General features: G+C 41.9%; 1 protein-coding gene across 1 annotated transcript in view; it reads left to right on the forward strand.

Annotated features, from left to right (window-relative positions):
- JAG2 (jagged 2) overlaps positions 1-7,244 on the forward strand; it is a 90,880-nt gene that overhangs the window by 19,267 nt on the left and 64,369 nt on the right. The gene's annotated exons all lie outside the window — the stretch shown is intronic.

Consider the following 7,244-nt stretch of genomic DNA (forward strand, 5'->3'; position numbering starts at 1 on the left):
GCGTGCGAGACCCTGGTGCTGCCCCCGTCCCTCCCCTCAGAATCTCGGGGGTTTCAGTGACTCGCCCCCCAATCCGTTACCTCAGCCCTCTCCTCCCCGTGCGCCGCCTGACCGAGGGGGCGCGTCCAAAGGGGCTGCAGGCCAACGCTCGTCCCCGTCCTTGGAGGACGGGGGGTATTTCTGTTTTTCGGGGGTGCTGGGTGCGGAGAGGGTCCCGGGCTGGGGAGTGGCGGGCGGGGGGAAAGGCGGGCGGGAGGAAAGGCCGGGCTTCCTGCCCGGCTGCAGGCAGGTAGGATCCTGCAGGGAGTTTCACAGCTGTTGCTCCTGGCCCTTCCAAGTGGGCCACGGGGTGGAAGCTGGCAAGTTGCGAGGTGCTGAGGAATGGGGATGGTGCAATGCCCTAGCTCAGGAGGGAGATGAGTATCAGAAGCCCCGGTACCTGTGGATTGCGTTTGGCACCTGGTGACTAACAGATTAAATGGCCCTTGCCGACCTCTCAAGATATGTAGCTCACAGGATCTTTGGAAAACTGCTGCTAGGAATGATCAGGGACAAAACTGCTCACTTGTATTTTGTGCTAAAGGAAACCAGTCCCCCAAAATCGCTTAACTTTCTGCGCTACCAGGGACCCTCTGACCTGATGCTCATGCACCTCTAATTAAGAACTGACTGCTATTTGAAGGTAGGGGTTTTGCTTGAGTTAGATGGTTAAAAGAAATATGGTACAACTGATATATTTCTCTGCAAGGAGATGCTTAAGTTCTGATTGCTAAGTTGGGGTGTTTTGATTGCATTTGTTGGTGCTGTGGCCTGTTGGAGTTAGAAAGATTCCTGTTAACAGGTGTAGCCAATACTGTAAAAACAGGTTATTTAGAACTCTGCTTTTAAGTTATAAGATCAAAGGGAAAATTAAGATTCTTTCTCCTCTTTATTGACCATTTAATAGAGGGTTGATGAAATCATAAACTCTTCAGTAGGAGATTTTGGTAACATTAGCACCTCAACCTTTATACGTTATCTGCATGATGAAGTAAAGGTAACTTAACTCACACTTTTACCAGTTTCTAGTATTGCTGTGTGAAACAAGGGGAGGGTTTGATAATCCTTACAATGCAGGTCCCTAAGCCCAGCCTTCTTTGGTTTTTCTCTGTTGGAATAAGCACATTCCTACCTTGCAGCTGCCGGATATTGTTGTTCTATGCTCATCAAGTCCTAAGAAAGGCCTGTTTGACCTACCTCTTGCAGCTAAATTACCACAGTGTCTCTAGCATACAATACCATGTCTGCTGCTGGTTTTTTTATCATTGCCTCCAGCATTTTAAAGGACTTCAAATATTTTGTCTTTCTTTCCACCGTTTCTTTGCAGCTGTTGTAAAGCAGCCTGTAATTTATTTAAACAGTGCCACTGCAGTTTAGTGGGTGGCTGGCTGATTTTTGGAAGGTTTACTGAATACTCTCCCTGCCCACCCTTGAGTCTAAAAATAAGTTGTGGAGTAATTGTACGTTTAAAAAGAGTCTCTGTATTGCAGTCTGTGGATGCACTTATGGAAAGAAGTCCCTCCTATATGTTGTAGTTAATCTTGAACTCTGGATGTTCAGTCTGTTGATGGGGAACGCAGCATCTTTGTGACAACTGTACATGAGCTGTATAGACTCTGCAAGGAGAGACTTAATTGTAATGCTCGTTTAATGCAAGGTTTTTTTGAAGTAGATTGACTTCCCAGGTTAGGTTTCAACTCCGTGGGATAATTTCAAAATTATTCTCAAATAATATTCTCTTTCTACTCAAGTTTGCAAACAAGAAACAACAATATGGACATAGTCTTTTCATATGACCTTTTTTTTCTATGCAACAGTAATGAAATTAATGTTCCTTTATTGAATATGCTGGGAAGGGACATGACTAAGAAAATCAGAAATTGTGTCCTTCACTTATGAAACAAACTTGCTTTGGTGCTGGCAGTGAGCGAAGGACTTCCTTCAGTAGTTCTAGATTGGATTTTTAAGACTGAGAAATCCAACCCTAATAAAAGCCAGCATTGGTATATGTGGACTTCTTACTGAACCTCATCTGAATGATAACTCCCTCACTTAAGGAGACTAATGTATTAATGTATAAATTGCTTGAGGGAGGTTTTCTTGATGTCTGTCTGATACTGCAGTGTCCTGAGCTAGCAGTAGCTGTGAGGCAAGTAGTAGCTTGAAAGGGGTTTTTTGCCTTGGTTTTGTTGTACTGATTTTTTTTTTTTAATTTTACATGGTAAAATTTTAGAGTAAAATTTGGACAAGTGTCTCTTCTCTAAAGCTGCAGTACTGGAGTTCAGTGACTTCCACTGTTTGATACAGTGTCAGTTATCCAGTTTATTCCTATTTCCTGTCTTTTTTTAATACCATTAGTCTGATCTGTGATTTGCAAGAGGAGCTTGGGATATTGCCAAAAAGTTCTTAAAATTGCTACCTTGGGATACATCATCCACCGAAATCTGGCAGTGGGAGAGGCTGAGGAACAGCTAGAACAATACAGCTGTCTTCTTCACCCACCTACCTCGCATTTTTTTCTTTGCCTCCTGCTGTAAAACTTGAAGCTTAATGCTTGTTTGAGATTGTTAACAAACAAATGAGGCAATTAAATTTTATGTCCAACTTTAAAACAAAAAAGACAGAAGAATTCAAGTAGCTTTGAAGAAGCGGCTCTGATCACTCACACAGTTTAAGTTCATTAGTCTTGAGCACTTTTTTCTAGCACAAAGCTGTTTGTTCAGACACTGAAGCTTCAGAAATACCCTGCACAGCAATATTTATCAATAATAATTAGGTTATTGGCAGAATTTTAGATCTGCGTTTAATTGAAGGCTGCTTCTGAAGATGATGTTTTAAAGTTATAGGTGTTCTGCTGGATGGGTTATGTGGAACCATTTTTATACTCCTTTGCAAGGTGGCATGAAATGGAGTTGTGTGTGTGGTTTTTCCCTCCACCCTGTTCCTTCCCTCAGGGAATTCACAGCCTTTCCTGCACCATAAATATTGGTATGGCATCCATTACTTCAGTTAATTAGTCATATAGAGGAATTGTTCTGACTAGTTGTGGATGTTGAAATCATGTATTACAGTATGCATCGTTATCTCCCCTCAGCCCCTCTGTTTTTGAGATTCTAGTGTGACTGACAGTCAGTGCAGTATACGTATGAGTACAGTATACTCTGAACTCCACAGGTGAACTTAAGAGTTCAGGGCCTTGGAGATAAGTAGCAGAAACAAGCAATTTCCGTTCTCTTTTTCCTTGGTGCTTAGCTAGGACTCTGTGTACCTGTCTGAAGAAGGGGTAGTAGAGGTTCAGGAAGCCCTCACAACTTGCTTGGGTAAAGAGTGCCTTCCTCACTAGAATGTGGGCAACTAATTTATTATTTTTGTAAGCACTGATCTTAAGTTTTTCCTATTTAGAGTGTGATTGTAGCACCTCTCTCTAAACTTCGGAAGTACTGTTAACTTTCAGGTAGATAAAAATGTGTGAAAGTATATAAATTTAATATCCAGGCTCTGTGTGAGTTTCATCCATGTGCAGTCCACATGGATGGTCTCATGCAAATGCCTGAAAGGGTTCAGTCTTGATCTAAAACATACACAGGAGCATGAACCATCAAATATGTAATGCTGTTGAGAGGGTATCTTGGCTGCAGCAGTAAATATTGAATTTCTTGGAAAGCAACCTCTCCCCTGCCAAAACCTGAGCAGCAATACTTGAGCTCATGGCTTTTATTACTTAATGGGTCCAGTGTTCTGCCTGGCACTTTCAGATGTTGTCTACTTCAGTATAGGATTCTGCATCAAGCTGTCTCAATCCTTCTAATTTGAAGAACAAAGGTCGTTAGGCCCTGGAAGGCATCTAGCCTTGAAGCGCGTTATCTGGGATCCTTGGTGCCTGTAGGGGACTAGATAGCCTGACTGTAGGAAATGTTCTTGTCTAGTTTTGTTTGGCTGGCAGATCTACAGTTGGTCTACCTTCTGTCTTAACACAGCCATCACTACTCTCTGATCAGGATCTTGAGGCTTTGTAATGAAAACTTCCTGGATTAGATTACTCCGTGCTCCCTGATAGAGTAAATAAGCATCCTGTCAGCTTGAATGACAACCCGTTGTGACAGATATGCTTAAATGAAGCAGGTAAAAGTTAGGCTCTTTAGCACTGAAAAAGGTGCTTGTACAAAGCTGTACCTGAGGAACAGTATGTACGCTTTTCTCATGAAAAAGACCAGAGTTTCACAGATGAAGCATCCTCAAGTGATACACAGCAAGCTTTACCTCTAAATAGTTGTTCTTTGCTCACCTGGTATAGTGATGGGTTATAATGTTCATGCATCACACCTTGTTAGCAGAGGAAGTAAGCATGGAAAAAATACTGTAGCTGATAGCCATATATTGATGAACTACATAAATGTTTAATGTCTTATTTGCCAGCAGCCTAACTTTTTTCCCCAGGTGGAAGGCTCTGCTGATAGCACAAAGCTTCTTTTTAATACTTGCCCGCTTTCCCCTGCCTCCCCCCACCCCGAGCTTGCTTACTGACTCTGCCTGATTGGCTTGTCGTAGACTCTAGGGCTGCTGTGGTAACTGGCATGCCAAACTGTTTCTTATTTTGACAAAATACCTGCAGTTCTTGTGCTCATAAAGCCTTCCCCTGCCTGTTGCAATTCATGGACAGATGTATTGTGGATCAGAAAACATGGATCCATGTTTCCTCAGCCTTGGGGAAGTAGATCAGGGAATCATCTGCTTTAACCTACTTGGTACTGTATTTGCCTTCGAACTTTTTTGATCAGAAATGAAAGGTTGAGGTTGGGAGAATGGTTTATTATATAAATGACATCCCTTTAGTTTCAAGTTACACAAATGCAAAGAGTAGCTTGCAGGTTTTGTTATACTCTTTCCTAAAAGAAGATAATCGGGTGATGTTTTAGAGACTGACTTTAGCAATGCTGGGTAGTGACAACTCCAGCTGATTTCAATAGCAGCTGCAGGTGTCACCTCTAAAAAAGAATCAAGGCCTTAATGGTGAGCACTTCAGAACCACTCTTTGAAAAAGGGATTTATTATTGGCATGCTGTGTGTGCCAGCAACTATTTGCAGCTTGCCCAGAATAGAAAGTCTAAAGACTTAAGTTTCATGTAACTATAGAAAATCTGTCTTCTAATTTTAAGTAGAAATGTTCTTTGCACTCTTAATCTTTCATACATTGATGTCACTAAATGTAGAATTTCTTAACGTCTTGGAAATAAATATGCCTCAGAGGACAGTATTCTGCTAACTGCTTAAGCTTTTATACCTTAAAGTTCTGGGGCGTTTTTGAATGTCACAGAGATGGTCAGATAGTAAAGAACACTTCTATTTATACTCCTTGAAAGCTTCCTTAAATAAATGGTTGCTTATTTATTAGAAACACTGAGGCTGAACTCAAAACTTGCAGACAAATAACCTTACCTCCCAGACACCGAGAGTGGTATGCTTAGACACCTCTTGTCAACTTTCTAATCTTTATTCCAGAAGGTACTCCAGCGAGCCTATCAGTGAAATGGTACTCTCTTAGCCACACAGCTGGTGCGGGTGTTAAATCTTTGCCTGAAAATGGAATAGGTATTAAAGTAGCCAGGATTACTCTTACACTAGAGGATGTGAGCTGGAGAAGAGGGCGAGGTAGAAACAGAGTGTGTTTGATTCACCACAATGTGATGGAAGCTTCGTAGCACTGTCTTTGGGCTGTTTGAAGATGTTTCAAACACTGTTTCTAAAAAAAAAAAAGTCTGCATATGAAAGGTTTGCTAAAGACATGACTACTTGTAGCTTTAATCTTAAACAATCAGGTTTGTCTTTAACATAGTTGGTTGGGGTAAAGCCATAATTGGTTGTGTTTATATCAGACTTGTGATGTTTGGCTTAATTGGGCTGCTGTGTTTCCACTGTATTGTAGATTTTCTGAGCGATCCTGTGAAGTTCAAGGAAATCTGGTGTAGATGTTGAAGCTTTGAGATGTAAAAGCTACTTTCTGTGTTTGAGGCTACTGCTTGTATTCCTTGTGCAAGTCCAGCTGGCTTTGAGTTACTATTAGAGTTCACTGTTTGTCAGCACAAAAGCTGCAAAAAATTAAGCTTCTGTCAAACAATAGATGATGTGAAACAACTACATTTTCTGGATGTAAAAAATGGCTTAGTGCATTTTTAATCTGTTTGTCATTAATCAGTTGCCACAAAGTTTTTCTTGTATGAGAAGGATTGTATTTGAGACAGATGTACAAGGTAAATAATGATTATTCTTTTTTTTAAACTTTTAACATGACTTTTGTTTGTGCTATCCCTGTGGGCTGGTGGCTGTCTGGCCCCTCTTTTGAGCAATGCCATGGAGTCACTCTGTGTAGGTGATATGAGTGGAATTCATCCTTTCTGTGTAGTCTGACTCCTTCACTTGTTTTTCCTGTAGGTGTTGCTTTGTGTGAATGTTGGCTCTGAAATACATGCTATGAACACACTTTAGAAACTACTCTATTATAAAGTTCATAAAGCAGCTATGATTGCATCGTATACTTAGTCATCTGCAGAAGCTTTAAATTACTGTGTGCCTGAAAGCTTCCCTCCCTCCTCTTCTGAAAACAAGGCCAATGTTTTGTCAACTATGTGTGGGTCCTATTTACATTGCTTGCTCTAGTTCAGAGCTGCTCAGCCTACTGAAGAGACTAAAAAGGGTCACTTTCCTGCTAGCACATCGATTTACTTTCCCTTGATCCTCTTCAATTCTAGCTGCTAGTTATCATCTGATCTGGAAGAAGCTTGGGAGCAGCAATTTGGAAGGAGAGGCTACTTCAAGGAGTGAGGAATAAGGGTATACTGGCATTGCTTCTGGCTCCTTAATGCTTAGCCAGATGCTTACCCAAAGGATACTTGCTACTGTTCCTTGGCGGTAACTCCACCATCCTCCTCTTCAGCACTCTGATATGGCTTTGATGGGCTTCTTGCTAGAAAGCTGCTCTGGCTTATGGTTAGTGGGTGTCTAAAATTGATCGGTCTTTGGCCAGAGATGACCACTGGCAGTACTGTCTGCCATATCCAGTTGGTGGCTTCTGAGCTGCAGTTCAGCTGTCATATGAGCAGGAGGTGGACATGTAGCCTGACCACTTTCCCCTTCCCCTGCCCCCAGGGCTGGGGAATGAACCAGTGTGGATGGCTAAGACCATCTGTGCTAGGTCATGTTGGGCACCT

This window comes from Pygoscelis adeliae, unplaced genomic scaffold, assembly GCF_000699105.1.
Source record: "Pygoscelis adeliae isolate BGI_AS28 unplaced genomic scaffold, ASM69910v1 Scaffold130, whole genome shotgun sequence".
Classification (NCBI taxonomy): Eukaryota; Metazoa; Chordata; class Aves; order Sphenisciformes; family Spheniscidae; genus Pygoscelis; species Pygoscelis adeliae.